Source organism: Pinus tabuliformis, chromosome 2_1 (assembly GCF_031772625.1).
Source record: "Pinus tabuliformis cultivar Carrire ecotype Pingquan chromosome 2_1, CPIR1, whole genome shotgun sequence".
NCBI classification, from domain to species: Eukaryota; Viridiplantae; Streptophyta; class Pinopsida; order Pinales; family Pinaceae; genus Pinus; species Pinus tabuliformis.
In genome coordinates, this window is record NC_142299.1 from 994893060 (window position 1) to 994913276 (window position 20217).

Here is a 20217-nt window from a genome sequence, read left to right on the forward strand (position 1 = left end):
TTGACCTAGACTGCCACGTTATACTTTCCATTTCCTTTTGATGTTAGACCAAAATATCATTGAAATGTGGAGGTCACCTTTTGACAAGCGCATAGCAAATCAAGCCACGTTACCATTTGAAACAAAACCATTTTTACATACAATAAATAGACCAAAAACCTTTCCCCTACAGGTCGATGAAAAATAATGAGTTGTTTCAACTATTATTGCGAGAATAGGAAGAGTTATCCATTTTTCCTAAAAACAGAGCATCGTTTCCCTTGAATTCCTCTGGTGGCCAATTAAGAGATAAACACTGGAGCGCAGATCCATTTGGATTATTAACTGAAGCCCTTAATAGGAGATCGAATCCTATTTCTTCTGCTGAATCCTCTGACACGGCGTTCTCAAGATCATATTGAAACAATTTCAAATCGGATCTACTAATTTGCTGAACGTTGCCAGGCGCTGACACGTACATAAGTGATGCTCCTTGGCAAGTCCACATAGCAGTGAATTGCAGCGGCCACACCATGATTGTATATGAAAGACGTTGCTCCACCATATGCAATGGTCGACACATTCACACATCTCATGAAACGCATATAAACCCACAACCACAACGAATCCAAACGCAGAGTTTGCAGGGCGTCTAATGCAGAGATCCACAGGGGACTTAGGATGCTTCTCACGCAAACAAGATCATCCAGTTTGTTGCTATCTAATTTGTACATCGTGACACCTTTCATATTTTTGTAGTGTTCACGTGCTTCCTTCCGCAAATCAACTAACTTTAATAACTCCCATTTGCTGTAGTTAGAGCCCCTGCGCACAGGACTCATGTCTATTGAACCTGAAATAGGACCATTCTCAGAAGATGTTGTTGCCCAAAACTTACAAGCACTAAATGGTCCAACACTCCATGGGTGCTTATTTTGGAAACCTTTTAACCTCATTACAGCAGTATGAGCCCCATTTATCATTGCTCGGCTCGGAACAGTGGACCAATCTTGTTTTCTCTGTTCTCGCATTGGTGAATGGATTCTAATGACCCCAAAACATTCAAGAAGCTGATAATAGGCTCGTCCCTGCAATGGATTATGCCCTTTGCGTGGGCTCGAGAAATAGCGTGTCCATTCTGTGTAACCTGGATCTACAGTGAAGCCATATATATCAACTGTATCACACATGGAAAGTGCTAATTCTATAGATTTCATTCCAGTTCCTTTTGCACCTTTTCGAAGGACCACACCTTGGAAAAGATAAACCGGATTAGGAAGCTCCTTGATCATAGCATTGAAGTCTCTATGGATCACACTCTTAATAATCAGCACCTCATCCGCAGATCCATTGGCAACTGTGATCATGTTTCTTGCTACTCCCCTTACCAGAAGACGAAAGTTTCTCTTCATGCCTACGTACTTGGCATATTTCTCATTCACTGGAGCTTCATTGTCTCGAATAACTGCATCATGGTCATCTATTTCTCGACCAAACTCATTTTTCAGTAAATCTCCTGAGTTTCCTACAACTGCACATGTCTCATATTGACGTGGATGAAATGGTGGTTTGGATGGTAAAACCAAGCTTAGGTACTCTTCACAAAGAGTTTGATTGTAGCATTTGTCCATGCCCAATGTTGCAATTCGCTTTGCTGCATAATCCATCCAACCCTCAGGCCGAGCATCCAGGTACTCCCTTGTCAAGACTGTGGTCATGTTGCGATACTGTTCCTAGAGCAATATGGTCTCACAAACATCAAATGGGTACTTCAGTGGTTCATAAAATTTGAATTGTTCATTATACCAGGTGTTGTTTGTGCTTTCAGGGTATGCAAGAATAATTTTACAGTGGTCCACTATAGTTGCCGTAAGCCCCAGACCATTCCTTTTCACGCATTGTTTGACTTGTTTCTGGAAGTCATAGAGAGTCTTCGTATTGTTTTTATTGGCATCGTATCCTTGAATACCAGAGAAGAGGAGGTACTGGGAAGCAAGGATCCCATTAAGCATGTATTCATAGACCAACACATTAGACTGCCTGTTGGACATATAACAATAGAGCTTCACTGCCACTGTTTCATTGTTGGGTATGTCAGCGCGATAAACCTTGCTGGATGCTCCACTTCCAATTACATTTGTTTTGTTTTCCGATTTCATTTGTTTTCTCCAGCCTATCTGCTTGGTGAGGAACATACCTACGGAAAAATACAAGTCCATTGACAATTAACGAGGTGCATTGAATACCTGCGACAATAATTTTAATACTAATTTAAAACTGTCAGTGGGTGTTGATTCACAGTTGAGCTCCATGGAAAATTGAGCTATCTGTTTGCTGAAACTGGTGAAGATAATGTGGTGACAGAGTTGCCTTTGAAGCTGAAACAAGGCTGTCATTTGAAGAATTGGAAACTTTGAAACATTTTGACACATCTGATGATTTCTTTGGCTGTTTCTGCAGGGATTGGAGCTACTGAAGCTGCTGCCATTGAAGACTGTAGAGCTTTGGAACATTTACCTATTTATTACACAAACATATTTGATGATTTCTTCTTCAAAACATTGTTTTGAAGAAGAAACAATTTCACACTATTGACAATAAAAATAAAAACTATCTGAACCTTTCCTACTGCCAGTGACGAGAAATGAACCTTGGTGAATTTGACTGTAGCGAACTGACAAGACGGAGTCTAACATAAGGAAAAGTGATGATTGCTTGATAAGCTCCATGTTTCAATGCTAATCCCATTAAGCTAGAATTTCCCCTTATGTTAAATTTCAAGGGATTTTGGGATATTATATTGTTCCCTTTTAAATTTAACTATTAGGCCTACTAGAGCCTTTAAAGGGAATTTTGTCAAACACATGGAAGGCATACATTTGCACAAAGTTCTTCAATCCTTTACATAGATGACTGTAACAATGAGAATTTCTCAAATATTTTCACAACAATATAACTTTGGTAAAGGAATGAAAAATAATGACAACAGGGATAAGTTTCTCAACACAATTCACATAGTTATTGAAAACAAACCCCATTTTTTTAACCAAATGCCAGGGTTTACATCTAAGTAATTGTGCAAGGGAAATTGGTATTGATGATTCAATTGTACCTTGACCCATATGGATCCTTGTCTAGCTACAACCCTCAGATCCACAAATAGACTTGGTGCTGGAAAATCCATAGAGATGGCAATTAAATGTTTTTCCTTTTTAATGACATTATCTTGTGATGTTTTCATTATTATTATTAGTTCTTTCATTTTATCCTTTTTTATCATCAAGACTAATGCCAAAAAACAAATAAAAGAGTACACAAGATGTAGGCGTGATGCCATGGAAAAACCCCACTCTAGGGGAAAACCCAGTCAAATTCTTCCTTTAGTAGATTCAAGACGAGATAACCAAGACCCTTACAAACTAGACTAGACTCCCTCCTTCAAGTCATCATTCAGCTTTCGTCCTTGTTTATGTGGCAGCATTACAACCTTATCCTTGTGATAACATCCAAACTGTGAACCGAACTTTGAAACCGTATCACTATTCTTGCATCGAAACTCTATCACTGTCTGACTTTTATCATTGTAATAATCTGAAACTTATACTCTGAGATGGCACCGAAACTAATTAGGTGCTCAAAAATTATGTTCAAAAATCAAAGTGTCATAATTTTGTTAAACTTAGCTTCAAATCAAATATCTCTTCATTCTGATTCCAACGGTGCGAACATCACTCAAATCTGAGCTTGTATGCAGAAGTTAGAGCAAGTCAAAGTTCAGATTTGACTTGCTTACATGGCAGAATTGAATGATGTGGCAAGGTCCTTCAGTGAATGAGGAGGTGTAGTGTGGCAAGCTTCCATTGGCCCCCGCATGTCGCAAACGGCAACCGCATGCAGGTTGACTTTAGAAATCGGCCCCCGTACTGGGAAGGGTGCGATGCGATAAGGCAGGTAGGACGGTTTTCAAGAAAACGATCAGAGGTGTGATCCGATGGATTGCAATCGCAGATCGGTGAAGGGTCGGTGTTATAGAATCGTCCCCCAGCAGGAACCAGGTTGCGATGTGATATCGCAATCACAAATCGCAACGGTGCAAAAGTTATGCATATATAAAACCCTGGTTATCTGCCGAATTGCGAAATGTCATAAGTCCTCGAATGCGAGGGGTTCATTGGTTCCAGTTTATAGTGTCATCGGGTCCGCGATATCGCAATCGCACAATCGTCGACGTGTATACAAACCTTAAGCCTGCCGATCCTTCCCGATTGCGATTTGCGATGGACAGCCGATGCCGACAGATTATGGCCCACCGCTCGGCAAAATTCTTGCTCAGTTAGCGGATTTTTGGAGTGAAATTGTGGGTTCCGGTTGGATGTGGAGCATTTTGTTGAACAAATAGTGGGAAAACAAGGGAAAGTCATAACTTCTTCAGTTTTCCACCAAATTGGTGGCAAAAAGAGGCTAGATAGCCATTTTTTTTAGTATTATGAACTCATTGGAGCAGGTTTCAGAAGCATTTGAGCATTGTAAACATAGATTTTTACACTTTTGAGCATAATAGAGAGGCCCAAGCCATTGGAAGCTGGACCAAGGAGACGTAGCCCAGGAGGGGTAAACTCCTTTATCATGTGCTTGTTGTAATGTGTTTTTGATGATGTTCTGTACATGTTTATGCTATTGTTCAGTTTCTGGTTGATGTTAAATTGCTCATAAAATTAACGTAAGTACTCTTCATTTCACTTGCAAAAATTGATGAATCCTTAAGCACAATGAAAGCATTTTGTTTATAATATGAGGAAGATCTTAGCATTGAAAACTAATATTATAAATCAGATCAATTTGGTATCAAAGCACTAGGTTTGCTTTGTGAAAGAAGGATTTAATTGTTTGCAAGTTTATATCATGCTTACAAGGTTAAGACTCAGAAGAGGTGAAGAAAAGTTGGTTGGAAGCCCTGAATTTGGGTCAAGGGGAAGAAGATCAAGGTTTCCACAATCTCCAACACTAGTTCAGCCTCAAGTTGTAGTTGAGATTCCAGAGATCATGTCTCATGAAGGAGAACCTACAAACATGACAAAAGATGATAAGACCTTTAGAAAGGCTTTCTTTGATATGACAAAGATGGTGAAGGTCCTCTATGAAGAGAAGAATAGCAGGTTGCAAGGAGAAAGTTCCAAACCTCCCAACGGAGAAGGCTCTTCAGGAGGAGGTAATGGGAATGGAGACAAACCTCCACCCTATCCACCATCTTCTTAATATTCTTCTTCACAAGCATCTTCACATTCTTCCACTAATACAACCCTTACTCATACTCATTATCATTCTTCAAAAGGAACTGGTAAATCACCTTTTTTAAAACTTGATGTTAAATTCGAGTTTCCCATGTATAATGGTGAAGTGAATGCAGAGAAGCTTGATAATTGGATTCGTCAGTTGGAGGTCTATTGCAGGATTCAAAACCTTCAAGAGGATGACATAAAGATTCAGTTAGCTTCCTTGAGAATGGAGGGTGCAACACTAGTATGGTGGGAATCAAAGACCCAAGAGGAGATTAAAAAACACGGTAATATCTCTATTTCTTGGAATGATTTCATTGTTGCAATCAAAAGACAATTCTACCCTCTAGCTTATATGCAGAAAGTCATCATGAATTGGTAGAACTTTAGACAGCTAAAAGGTCAAAATGTGCAAGATTACACCCAAGAATTCAAAAAAATGTCTCTGATGTTAGGTGTAGATTTGCAGTCACAGAACACTTTGTTGAAGTATATAGGGGGTTTACATAGTTACCTTAGGCATACTATCTTAATGTTTAATCCCAATAATCTAGATGATGTGTGTGTGCAAGCCACTCATCTTGAGGCAAGTGCGAAAAACACCCCAAAAGAAGGTAGTAAAAATCCATTTAAGAGTAAGGGAAAAGAAAAGGATTTTAAAGGGAAGGCAAAGAAAAATGCATCTATTAAAAAGGAAGGAGAGAAAATTACATGCAAACACTATTCTAGAGAGGGTCACGATGAAGATCATTGTTCGAAGCTTCATCCCGAAATGAAACCAAAAAGAAACAACAAAAAGGGAAAACAGAAGGCAACTGCAACCACTCAACAGGATTTGGGATCCGATTCAGACGATGAAACTAAAATCACAGCCATGGGGTTAAAAATAAAAGAATCCATTACCAACACTAGTTCTTCAGACTCACAAAATGAAACTCCAAATGAAAGGAGGAGAATAGAACTGTTTCACATAAGGGTGATATCGAAACATAACAAGATTGATACGTTGTTTGATAGCGGCTCTCAAGCCAATCTTATCTCAGAAAACATTGTCAAGAGTTTAAATCTGGAAACTATTCCACATCATAAACTATATCCACTTGGATGGGTATGTGACAATGCGCAATTGCAGGTTACTAGAAAGTGTAAACTGAGATTCGCTATTACTGCAAATTTCATAGATGAAGTGGAGCTTGACGTTGTGCCGTTAGATATTTGTGGCATGGTTTTGGGCAGCCCGTACCTTTATGACAGAAAATCTATCTTCCATCGACATGAAAATAAATATCATTTATTCAAAAATGGAGTAGAATATATTGTGAGAGCTCATAGCAAGAAAACAAATCTTTCACTTGTTAATGTAGGGCAGATGAAAAGACTGGTGAATTTGAGAAAGAATTTCATGCTTCTCATGATCAAACCCAAAAAGGATGTTGATAATGAAGCTTTTAAAGGTTGTGATTCAAATTTGAAATCTGAATTGGTTGACGTAGTTAACCAATATGATGAAATGTTTTAGGAACCAAAGGGACCACCTCCCAAGAGAGGAATCCAACATGAGATATAGTTGCAGCAGGATTGTCCTCTTCCTAACATTGGCATGTACAGGATGTCAGTGATGGAAAGTGCGGAAATTAAGATGCAAATCCAACAGTTGTTTAATAAAGGGATCATTAGACCATCTTCCTCGCCTTATGGTTCACCTATTGTCTTGGTGCCAAAGAAGGATGGAACATGGTGCATGTGTGTGGACTTTCACGCATTAAACAAAATTACAGTAAAGAACCGTTACCCACTGCCTCAAATAGATAATTTATTGGATCAATTGAAAGATGAAAAATATTTTAGTAAGCTGGACTTAAGAAGTGGCTACCATCAAATTAGAATAGTTGAAGGAGACATTTGGAAGACAGCGTTCAAAATAAAACAGGGTTTGTTTGAATGGCTAGTTATGCCGTTTGGTTTATGTAATGCTCTTGCTACATTCATGCGTGTGATGAATGATGTGTTGAGGCCATTTCTTGATGAATTTGTCATAGTCTACTTAGATGACATCTTAATTTAATTTTCAGTAAATCCCGTGTTGAACATGTCATTCATGTAAGAAAAGTACTTGATGTCTTAAAAAAAGAATAGTTGTATCTTAATATGTCAAAATGCGAGTTTGGAAAAACTTCTTTGGTTTGCTTGGACCATATTATTGGAGGAGGTGAATTGAAAATAAATCCCTCCAAGGTTGATGTCATTATGAATTGGCTAAGGCCCAAGATAGTTACAGAGGTAAGAAGTTTTCTGGGAGCAGCCCAATATTGGAGGAAATTTATTGCTAATTTCTCTTATAGCGGCTCCTTTGCATGTGTTGACCAGCGTGAAAAATCTTTTTCAGTGGGGAGGAAAAAAACAAAAGGCATGTTAGCGCTCAAATCTGCCTCAGGCTGAGGAAGGCAAAACTCGAGGCCACATCAAACCACGCTCAGCCTCGTAGCTAGCCCTACGAGGACAGGAGAGGGCTCTCTCCGGGTCTATCTCGGCAAAAGGTCTTCAAAAGGGCTGAGATGACTCAAAATTAATACGGATTTTAGGCTAGTAAAGAGATAGGAAAGTTTGATTTAGATTTTTTGGGTTTTTGTTGGAGAAACAGGAAAAAACAATTTTGGGTCCGGGGATAAGGCCAGATCTTTGCAAAATTCGAGTTGGGGCGAGGTAGGCAGTAGTCTTGATGCCTTTGATCAGGTGTATGGATGGATCAGAACAACAAGGAGCTGAAGAGGGCAAGGGAGAACATGGATCCTCTCCAAACTGGTGAAAACATGTAAAACTAAACAAATTTAAAGGCAGAGCACTGTAAACAATGGATTCAACCTCATTTACTCATTCATTTAGTTTCAGAAGCATAAGAAGGGAATGGCATACATTAAACATGAATAAACTTACAATAAACTGAGAGATAACACCATCAAGAATTGAAAGCCACAAGAATCCCAACAGGTGCTGCAAAACCTCTGATCTTTCCTTAGCCAAAATATGAAAAATATGTACAATAGTGTGCCAAAATCTTCCCAAGAGTCCCTGTTGTGCCAACTGATGAACCACTACAATCTTGATCAGCACGTAATGATAAATACTTCTATGCTATTGTGCTGGGGTCTTCTTTTATACAAAAAACACCATCCTCTCTATGTTGCGATACATGAAGTATGGAATGTTCATCATACGTACCCTTGTGAAATGCATCAACAAACGGACATGGTACGCATAAAGACGCAAGAATCTGCCCTCACAACTGAAATACCGAATGATGAGTTTCATCAAAGGTGCAAACTCATCACTCAGGTATTGGAAAGGAAAAACCCTGCTCAGGTGCCTCATATACCCAGGTTTGATGTATGGCTCATAGTAGGATTTCTCTAACTGCTGACGTTTATTCCATTTTTCTCCAATATTTGGTATCCCAGTGGCCTGTGCAATAGTTTCTGGTGACAAAATGAAATCAACTCTGGCGAGGTTTACATGGCCATCATGTAAATGTAGAACAAACAAACGAGCTAGTTCACGATGATCCTGGATTTGTGAAATTAACTCACAATAGTGGTAGCATGACTGACAGCGAAAACAATCCATTGCGAGCGGGCAAGCCTGCAATTGAACCAAAGAGGTAGGCTCTTCCCTGAGATGCTTACCACCTTTGCCACCTCTGCGAGGCTTCCGTGGCACATTACCCTCTGTTGTGGAATCACTGTCATACTCCTGCTCATAAACTGAATCTGTGTCTGACATGGCTGTAAAAACAAGATGTCTGCAATATGTATGTTGATATAGGTGTGGTGAAATCAAAATCTCAATGTATACTCAAAACCTAAATATGTTACATATGTACCAAAGCATCATAGGAAACAAGCCACAATGGTAATAACTCTGTTTCAGTGGATTGACATAAAACAATCACTGTTTTGATCACAAGGATATTTTGACAAATGAGCAAAAGTGTAATGTGCAGCCTTTGCAATGCTGGCTAAACTTTGTCAAATGAGTATGGGACTGTATTTCATCAATGGAGAATGGAAAAACAACATGATAATGACCATAATGAAACAGTGGAAGTGACAGTGGTAATACAATGGCAATAACAACAGTGGTAAAATGATAAATTGCAGCCTGAGGGCAGTGACACTTTGACAATAGATGCGTAGGTACCTATATCAACCATACAAGTTGGGAAAATCTTCACAAAGCCACCAAAATGTCTTTAAAACCCTAAGGAATGAATCTGCTATGAGCATAGGGTTTCACCTCTCTACACCCAACACATTAAGTTCCCCACTTTAAACACACTACAAACATTTCAAAATTTACTGAGCAGCCATCGAAAACCTACTTGCAAGCTTTGGAGTCGATTTGGCAAGGATCCGGACGCACTAGCAAAAATTTGTTGGTGCTGTGACTGTGTGTGTAGCGCACGTACCCAACGCGTAGCGCACAGCAAGTGCGTAGCGCCCGTGGTTTTTAACACTGGCTGGTGAGGCCAAGTGCGTAGCGCGCACTATATGGGTAGCGCACACCCTGTATGGGTAGCGCGCACCTCCAAACACTGTCCACGGCTATGAAAACACGGCTTCGGCCTTCAAGAACACAAACACGATTTCTGCCTTGAGATTTTTGAGCAAATGAAATTGTTTGCCTGATTTATATGTGAAGAAAATATCTCATCAAATCAGATTTGATTTAAATTTGTTTGCTAACCCACTTTATAATGTTTCAGCACTTTGACATTTGATCTTTTAATACAATGCTGCTCTTTGACTTTCTCTTGCTTTTTCTGAGTCTTGGACTGATAATACTTTGTTGACTTTTGCAGGGATCCGACATTTGGCTTTGGAAAAGATCAGAGGCTTGCTCTGAAACTTTTTGTGATGAAACAAATACAATTATTACAATGACAATTTCTAGTTCCAAAACAGAGTTTTGGACTAAAAATGTTTTCAAAAGCTTTCTGAGAAAAAATATTAAATGAGAATCTTTTGAAACCAACCTCATGGCCTGCGGGCTTTTATTACATGTATGCGAAGGACTGAAAACCCTAGACTCTAGGACGAAAGACTTCTTCTTTTTTACGAAACTAATCATTTATGACGATGAATGCAATGATCATCAGGGAAAATTTTAAGAACCCCCCTAAATTTATAAATATAATAAATGGGCGAATCTCCATGGTATATAGGAAAAATGGAAGGCGATTTTATCAATAATATAATATGTATATATAACTTTTTGGCGAATCTCTCACCAGGCATGGCAAATATTTTACTCAATTATAAAATCTTGTAAGATCTTGGTGAGTCTTTCACTAAATAATAAAACTTTGTAAAGTCCTAGTGAATCTTAGCATAGGCTACATGCTGGTTTAATTCCCCCATTTAAATAGGCTACATTCCAGGTGAATACCATGGGTCAATACCATGTGCCATTTTGGTGAATACCATGGGTCAATACCATGTGCCATTTTTATTTTTATTAATTCTAATATTAGGGTTAATAATGGTTTTTTGCATGGTATTAATAACAATCTAGTCCATGGTATTTGTCACATAGTATTTTGGCCATAGGTTTCACCTAAATATAACCCATTTTTTGAGTGTTCGTAAATATAAGGTGACTTATGGAGTAAATATAAAAAAATGTTTTATTTGTTTACCATACCTCTCGTTTATTTATATTTTTATTTGTTTACCATACCTCTCGTTTATTTATATTTTTATTAATTTACCATACCTCTTTTACAAATATGGTATTTGGCCCATAGGATTCACTTAAATAAAACCTCTTTCTTGAGCCTTCATAAATAGAACGAGGGTTATGGACTAAATATAAAAAGAGGTTTTATTTATTTACGATATGTCTAGTTTATTTATATTTTTATTTATTTACCATTCCTTTTGAGTAAGTATAAAAAGACGTTTTATTTATTTACCATACCTCCATTTTACTTATATTTTTATTTGTTTACACCCTTACATGTATATAAGGTGACTTATGGAGTAAATATAAAAAATATTTTATTTATTTACCATACCTCTCATTTATTTATATTTTAATTAATTTACCATACCTCTTTTATAAATATGGTATTTGGCCCATAGGATTCACTTAAATAAAACCTATTCTTGAAAATGGGCGAATGGAAGGTTGTAAGTCCTAATTTCAAGGGCTAAATTTACCTTTTTTACCCTCTCCCTTAAAATAAGGTGGGCTATTTGAGGTGATTTGTAAAAATGTACTATGATACAAAATATTCGCCCACTAAAAATTTAAAACCCCTTAATTTCGCCAAAGGGCGAACATTCGCCCCTAAAATTATCCTTGATGATCATGTACTTTGGTGATTTTTGAGAAATTTTTACTAACCCTGTAGGGAGAAGCATGAGGAAACACAAGACAACTAGACCCCCTCGTCAGTCAATGGCATGCCCCTAACGAAATGCAATGAGGTGGAACGAGCGAGACACCTAAGAATGATATGCAAAAGCGAAAAGATCTCTGACGGAGGGCTGTAAGGACCGACTCTAACAAGGCCTTTGATGTGTGTTAGTGGCAGTCTTTCCAACCTTCCTCCAGTGATCAAACGTGATCTTACAAAGTGATTTTGAAGTGTCAAGGTCAAATTTTGTCATTTCAGTGAGTCTTCAAGCAAAATTTGGTCACTTGGTCTTAGGTCTAGGGTTTGCTTTCACTCTTTTCAAAATTGCCCAAATGCCAATCTATGTCATCATTCAGCTAAGTCTATCATCATTCATAGGGTTTTCATTATCATGTCAGTGTTTAATGAGTCATTTTACACCTTGTTCATGCTTCAGTTGCGCCTAGGTAAGGTCATTTCCCTCTCCTAGGGTTTTGAAGGCAATTTCTCTTGGACGGTCAAATCATCGGCAAAACTTGTATCCTGATGTTCATACACCTTCCTCTATCCTTAAAGTACCTTATCAAATGCTTCCCATCACTGAGATCCACCAAATTCCTCATTTTCACGCAAACCCTAGTTTCTTGCCACAACTTGGCAATTTTCTAGGTTGGGCCTGTGTTTTGCCCTTTTGGACCCCTTCCCCTCACTCAATCTCTGAGATTCCACTTTCCCCTGCTTCCTAACATCCCTCCCTACTCCCAGAAATTTCTTCAAGAATTTAGAAGCCCCTTATCCCCTTCATTTCGCTTCATTTCGACAAAATCCCTTGTTCCACACATCGGGATAAGTCGCACTCAAATGATGCTTCAAAGCAATCACAGATGAATTTGGGAAAACTGAGAGAGGTTTTTGTCCACAACATGCCAAAGAAGAAAAAAATCCTTCACTTTTTACACAGGTGTCATGGTTTTATAGAAATTGCAAAAATATTGTTGCCTCAGGAGAATCGAATGCACCTCTGAAGTGACCTTGGGAAAATCAAGTTTTCTCCTAGCTTGGTTGGCCAAAATTGTTTCTTGATGAATCAAATGATAACTAGAAACAAATATATTTCCAATGAGATATCATGAGCTCAATTTGGAGTTGAGGAAGGCATTCAAAAGTTGACTGCAACAGCACTTTGCCTTGAGGCAACCTCATTTGGCACATTTTGACCAGTATTGGGAGATTTAATTTTTGACAGGGAAAATGAACTCCAAATTTAAAAATTCTAGTTGTGTTGGAAAGTAGACTCAAAGACCTTTCCAACGAGCTATCCTGCGCCCAATTTGGACACCGGGAAGGCCTCCAAAGAAGCATCTGAAAGTCGCGCTACGCGTAGGGCTCAGGCGCGCTACGCGTCAGGCCGCGTAGCACGCCGCGCGCTACCCTTAAGTTGGGGAGGTCCATTTCAGTATAACTCGGCATTTTTGGATTTTTTAGGACAAATTACACTTGCTCAGCCACTGCCAAGAAATTTCATGAAGATTTCAGCTCCCAAAAGGTCAAAAAACATGCAAAAAATGACCTTCTGCCACTTTTTGGACACACAGGAAGCAGTCTTGGGAGATTGCCATTTTGGAGGGTAAAATGGCCACCAAATTGAGAAATTCTACTTGGGCTGGAAAGTAGACATCCATACCTTTCCAACAAGCCCACTTGTGCCTCATTTGGATGCCGGGAAGTGCCTCAAAAGTGGCCTGAAAGGCACGCTACGCGTTGAGAAATGGCGCGCTACGCCTTGGGAAAATTTGCCAGTTTTGCACCTTCAGCTCAGGAATTCGCCCAACTTTGACCAGTTTTGACTTGTGATGGGATTTTTCACCCTCATTGATGTAATTTCATGTTGACATGACACTTATTTACCTATTCTAGAAGATTCATTCATAAAATAGCAAACATTTAATGAATGAATTGGTTTCCTAGCTTATAGAGGCAAGTTGTTTTGACTGCTTAGATTATAGTGCTTTGTTTAGAATTGGTTGAAACAGCTCCTAGGATGATGAGCTCGACCCCTAGAGGCTAGGGAATGAGTTGGCATGGTCTATATTATGTATTTTCTCAATCATTTTCAGAGGTTGGAGAGGTTGGACTCTTGAGGGATAAGCTTAGACTATATTACTCTTTGTATCTCTGCAATTTTGGCAAAGGAAAGACCAGGGTTTTGCAGCACTATTTGGGATTCCTGTGGTGATTTGTGTTGATGGTGTGTTTCTCTCATGTACTTGTAAGTTTGTTATGTGTATCATTTTCCTACTCCTCTTTTCTGCAAATTAAGTAAATGAAGTGTTAAGGTAGAATTCATGGTTTCTATGCTCTGCCTTTAAGTTTGCTTAATATCTATGTTTTCATCTGTCTAAGGAGAACTCTCGAAGGTTTCTTGCTCTCTTTAGCTCCTCACCGGTCATCCCTATCCATTCACTTATTTCAAAGGCATCAAGACAATCTCCTACCTTGCCCCAAAAAGACCTCTGCAAAAATGGTGTCTCATCCCCGCACCCAAAATTGCCGTGCTCAGTTTTCCAACAAAACCCTAAAAATTTAAAATCAAACTTTCCCTATCAGTTTACTAGCCTAAAATCAATATTCTTTATTGGTCATCTCATCCCTTTGAATACCTTTTGCCGAGATAGACCCGGAGAGATCCCTCTCCTGTCCCGTAGGGCTAGCTACGAGGCTAAGTGGTTTAATGTTGCCTTGGATTTTGCCTTCCTCAGCCTGAGGCAGATTCTAGCGCTAACAATGTGTTGAAGGAAAAGATCAGTACAGCTCCAGTACTCACACTTCCAGACTTGAGACAGTCATTTGAGATTCAGACAAATGCTAGTGACTACGCTATGGGTGTAGTCCTCATGCAACATGGTAAGCCTATCTGTTTTCATTCGGAAACTTTTAATGGTGCAATGATTAACTATCCTACATATGACAAGGAATTGTATGCATTCGTGCAAAGTGTGAAAAAATGGAAACACTATATGATGGGTAAGGAAACAGTCATTCACATTGATCATCAACCATTGCAATACTTGCAACCTCAATCAAAGTTGCAGCCATCAAGGCAGTTCCGATGGATGGGTTTTCTTCAACAATTCCACTTAGTAATCAAGTATAAGAAAGATATATACAATAAAGTTGTTGATATGATTTCTAGGCTAATTGTTAGTGCAACTGCTTTACTCAAGCATAATTTTTTTTTACATGAAAGTTATATTGAACAATATGCATTAGATAATGACTTTCAAGATGTTTATGCAAGCTTGAGTCAAGGTAACCAAGTAGAGGAATTGGATTATCATCTACATGATAACTTGTTGTACCATCTTGGCAAGCTTTGTATTCCATAAGTAGAATGAGTTAACATCATAAGAGAGGCACATACTTCTCTTATTGCTGGTCATTTCAGTGTAAGTAAGACAGTGGCACATATACAAAGGTATTGTAATTGGCCTCGTATGCTTGAAAGTGTGTCTTGTTTTATTAAGGGATGTTCATTATGTGCAATCAGTAAGCCTAGCAATAGGAAGTTAGGATTGTACACACCAATTCTGGTTCCTTCACGACCATGGGAGAGTTTTTCTATGGATTTTGTAGGAGGTCTTCCATTGTCAAAAGAGGTCATTATTATTTATATGTAGCTGTGGATAGGTTCAACAAAATGTGTATTTTGATGCCATGTAAAAATCAAGTTACAGCTAAACAAATTGCTTAGGTATTCTTTCAGAATATTTGGGCGCATTTTGGATTTCCCATATCCATTGTTAGTGATCGAGATTCTCGCTTTGTGGGGAATTTTTGGTCAAACTTGTGGGGATTCATGGACACCAAACTGAAAAAGAGTACAACCTTTCATCCACAAACATATGGTCAAATAGAAGTGGTGAACAAAATAGTGATACATCTTCTGCATGGGTATTGTAGCAAGCATCCTAAGTTGTGGGATGAACAATTGCACTATATTCAACATACTTACAACCGAGCCAATCACTCTTCCACTCAAACTTTGCCATTTGAGGCATGCATGGGATACTTGCCTAAATCTCCTTTGGATTTTATTTTTGGCAAAGATGTTTCTATTGAAGGTCATAACGACATAGACAAAGCAAGAAAGTTCATTGAACAAATACAATTAGTACACCAAAAGGTTCAAGAATAGCTTGATAAAAGCCAATGCAAGTACAAAGAAAGGCATAACAAGCATCGTCACGATCACAAGTTCCAAGTTGGTGATGAATTTTGGCTTCATATTAACAAAGAGAGGCTCCAAGGAGAAGGTAAAAAGCTAAAACCAATTAGATATGGTCCATTCAAAATTTTGGAAAAGATTGGTAACAATGCCTTCAGGTTGGATTTGCCTTCATATATGAAAATTTATGTTGTTGTTAATGTTGATAATTTAAGGTTGTATGAGCCTCCTTTGATTGAATATCAAGGAAAGAATTTTCAAATTCCATCTATTGAAGACTTTTATCCATAATTCCTTGATGTGCTTCAGCAAGACACTATACTTGATAGAAGAACAAGGACATCAAAAAGGGGATGTATTGATTATCTTCAAGTGGGGCTCAAAGGTACAATTCCTTCAAAAGCCAAATGGATAGAAGTTGAAAAGGTGAGGGAACTATACCCTCACTTGCTAAACAATTGAAAGTGATCCTTTTGGGGTCCAAAAGGCTTCTAGTGGGGAGGAGTGATCAGGTGCTCAAAAATTATGTTCAAAAATCAAAGTGGTAGAATTTTTTTAAACTTAGCTTCAGATCGAAGAGCTCGTCATTATGATTCCAACGGTGTGAACGACACTCAAATCTGAGCTCGTATGCAAAAGTTATAGCAAGTCAAAGTTCAGACTTGACTTGCTTACATGGCAGGATTGGATGATGTGGCAAGGTCCTTCAACGAATGAGGAGGCACCAAGTGGCAAGCTTCCATTGGCCCCCGCATGTCACAAATGGAAACCACATGCAGGTCAGCATTAGAAATCGGCCCCCGTGCAGGGAAGGGTGCGATGCGATAAGGTAGGCGGGATGACTTTCAAGAAAACGGTCGGAGGTGCGATGCAATGGATCACAATCGCAGATCGACGAAGGGTCGGTGTTACAGAATTGGCCCCCGACAGGAACCAGGTTGCAATGTGATATTGCAATCACAAATCACAACGGTGCAAAATTTCTGCATATATAAACCCCCAGTTATCTGCTGAATTGTGAAATGTGATAAGTCCCCAGATGTGAGAGGTTCATCAGTTCCAATTTATAGTGTTGTCGGGTTCGCCGCTCGGAAAAATTCTCGCTCAGTTAGCGGATTTTTGGAGAGAAATTGTGGGTTCCTGTCGGATGTGGAGCATTGTGGAATGAATAGTGGGAAAACAAGGGAAAGTCATAACTTCTTTAGTTTTCCACCAAATTGGTGGAAAAAAGAGGCTAGATAGCCATTTTTTTTAGTATTTTGAACCCATTGGAGCAGGTTTCAAAAGGATTTGAGCATTGTAAACACAAATTTTTATACTTTTGAGCATAATAGAGAAGCCCAAAACATTGGAAGCTGGACCAAGGAGACGTAGCCTAGGAGGGGTGAACTCCTTTATCATGTGCTTGTTGTAATGTGTTTTTGATGATGTTTTGTACATGTTTATGCTGTTGTTCAGTTTCTGGTTGATGTTAAATTGCTCATAAAATTAACATAAAAACTCTTCATTTCACTTGCAAAAATTGATGAATCCTTAAGCACAATGAAAGAATTTTGTTTATAATATGAGGAATACCTCAGCACTACAAACTAATATTCTAAATCATATCAGAAACTCCCTTCCAAGATACAAACTTATTACTGTAAAGATACCGAAAATACGTGTCTCTGAAATTTTATCTGAACTATTCTTCTATGATTTTTATGCGAGCTTCTGTGTTGTAATCTGAATTACTTCAACTAGGTGTATATAGTAGTTCATCCATCCTAAAAGAGCCAACATGACCATGTGAATAGGTGTGTCACTATATAAGGACGACATGCAGATAATTGTTTGAGGCCAACTTGAAGACTTTGATGTAGAGACCGACTTGATGACTTTGTTGAAGAGGATGACTTGATGGAGGAGTCAAATAATAAATGATTTTGACATTAACCTAAATCCTACAATGGAGGCTTGACCTATAATTGACCCCAATCATGAAACCCATGCTTTAATAATTCAGTTCGTTTTAATAATAAAATTCTTTTCACTTTTGTTTGACAAATATATTACATTTTGACTTCAAGTACAATAATGAAGACCGAACCTAGTTACATTTTCCAACACTCCCTCTTCACTAGGGAGGTATTCATATTTACATATAATTACAGAGGTACATGGAAGATCTCAACACATCAACTATGAAGAAGTTTAGGCACCACAATGCCATGGACTAGATTCCTGACCAAGGTAATCTATCCATTGGTCTCTCAATAATTTAGGCACCGCAATGCCATGGAATAGATTCCTGACCAGGGAAATTTATCTGGGTGGGAATAAGATGGACTCAAGCTTTCAACCTCTCTATGTACCATCAGGCTTACTTTTTAACCGTCAACCCAAAGATCCAGGTGCATGTCATAGCTCAATGACCAACGCCACATTTTCAACTTCAGGACCTAGACATCAACACAAAGTGTCGGCCAAATGTCCTCCCAGGAAATGATTTACTCACAAAGACTCATCGGACAACAAATCTCTCCTAATCAAACTAATCAGTAACTAACATTCTATCAAAAACCTTTGAGATATTTACTTGTACAAACACAACCCCAATCAATAATATACGTTCACATGTACATAATCAAATACAAACTTTTGGGGTCTTCTAGACAACTTGTGTTGCTTCTCAAATTTTCATAATAGGATGATCAACAAAATATTTTACAGAAGATTCCTCAATCATACACTTTCCTTTCCTACTTCATATGCAACAACACATTCTTCAATCTGATCTTGCTTTCCTTCTTTCAACAACACCACAAAATTCATTCTCCAATTTCCTTCTCTCACTGATGGCCTTCACTAAAAATTACGGTTGTTAGTCTTGGTCTAGTGCATGACAAATGGAGTAGAGAATTATATTTGTCACTCCCTCTTAAATATAGAGGATCTAATCATTCCTATACAAGGAATATTCTCAAACATCCTCTTATCCTAGGGAGATTCCTTTATTTCAAGCTCCCTCTTAACCTAGGGAGATTTCATCCAAACTCCCTCTTAACTTAGGAAGTTCTACTTCTTCTTTACGACATCAGAGAATATTTCATGTCTTCTATCCTTCTTATTAGAGTCATTCATATATCATGCTTATCATATCAATTTTACTTACGATCATCTTCACCAACTTGAAGATGATGTGCCTGCACAGCTTAGATAGCAACTACAACCAAAATTATAGAAGCATGATGTTAGCCATATAAAAATCTCATAAAAACAGAAGCATTTAGACTTTACAAACATAATCAGCAAGAGACTATATTTCAATACTTCAACTTCTTGCCCAAGTTTATTTACAAACCTTAACTCACATTCATACCTCATCAATCAAACTCATTATATCTAGGGTTTCAATGTTCTTTCAACGACAAATTGCCTAGAAACAAATCAAATCAATGAATCTAACAACCTTCAGAATTCATATGTTAGACTCCTCACTAAGATTTCATACATGAGCTTCAACAATCAAAACCAATTACAACTTAATCAACATCATGACTAGCATCTACTAGGGTTTGATATTCACCCTAGATTTTCTCATTAACACAATATCAACAATCATTATGTAGATTCATAGATTGTCTTATCACACATACTTAGAGAGTTTAACTACTACTAGGGTTTAGCTACAAGACCCTATATTTTCCAAACATCATCCTAGACCATCAAACTTTGATTAGGGCTTGTTTCCAAACCCTAAGACTCATGACCATTAACAATTAGGTCAACACATATATCTAGGAATTCATCAGCACATCATATGTTAGGCAATATTAATATGTTATACATATACCAACCTAGAATAGGCTAGGGTTTCAACCAAATGAACACATATCTAGGGTTTCATTCCTAGGACTCTAAATACTTAACAAGGGTTTTGCTTATAGACCCAACCAAACCCTAAAGATCTAAGGTTTCATAACATAGCAAAGAAAACCCTACTATTCCAATAATTTCAAAGGTTCGGTATCTCAGACAAACATCATTCAACCCTAACAAGTTAGATTTTCATGACATCATCAAAAAAACTTCAAATAACATTTGCCAATAACCCTAAGCAGTTTTAGGGTTTCAAACATTGACATTAGCATACCCTTAGATTAGGGCTTTCCAGAGAACCTGTCTAGGATTATATAAAATCAATTAAGAATATGAGGAGGGTTAGATTTATCAAAAGATGAATCACCCTTAAACAAGAATCTTTATGATTCAAGTCAGCTAGACATAATGATGTTAGTAATATTACGCAAATTTCAAAATGAGATAAAGAGAATTTTATAGGATGCATAGTCTAAGACATA

At 38.1% G+C, this 20217-nt stretch overlaps 1 pseudogene; it reads right to left on the reverse strand.

Moving 5' to 3' along the window:
* Positions 1 to 422: 422 nt before the first annotated feature.
* On the reverse strand, positions 423 to 1970 carry LOC149203973 (sialyltransferase-like protein 1 pseudogene; annotated as a pseudogene).
* Between the last annotated feature and the right edge of the window lie 18247 nt (positions 1971 to 20217).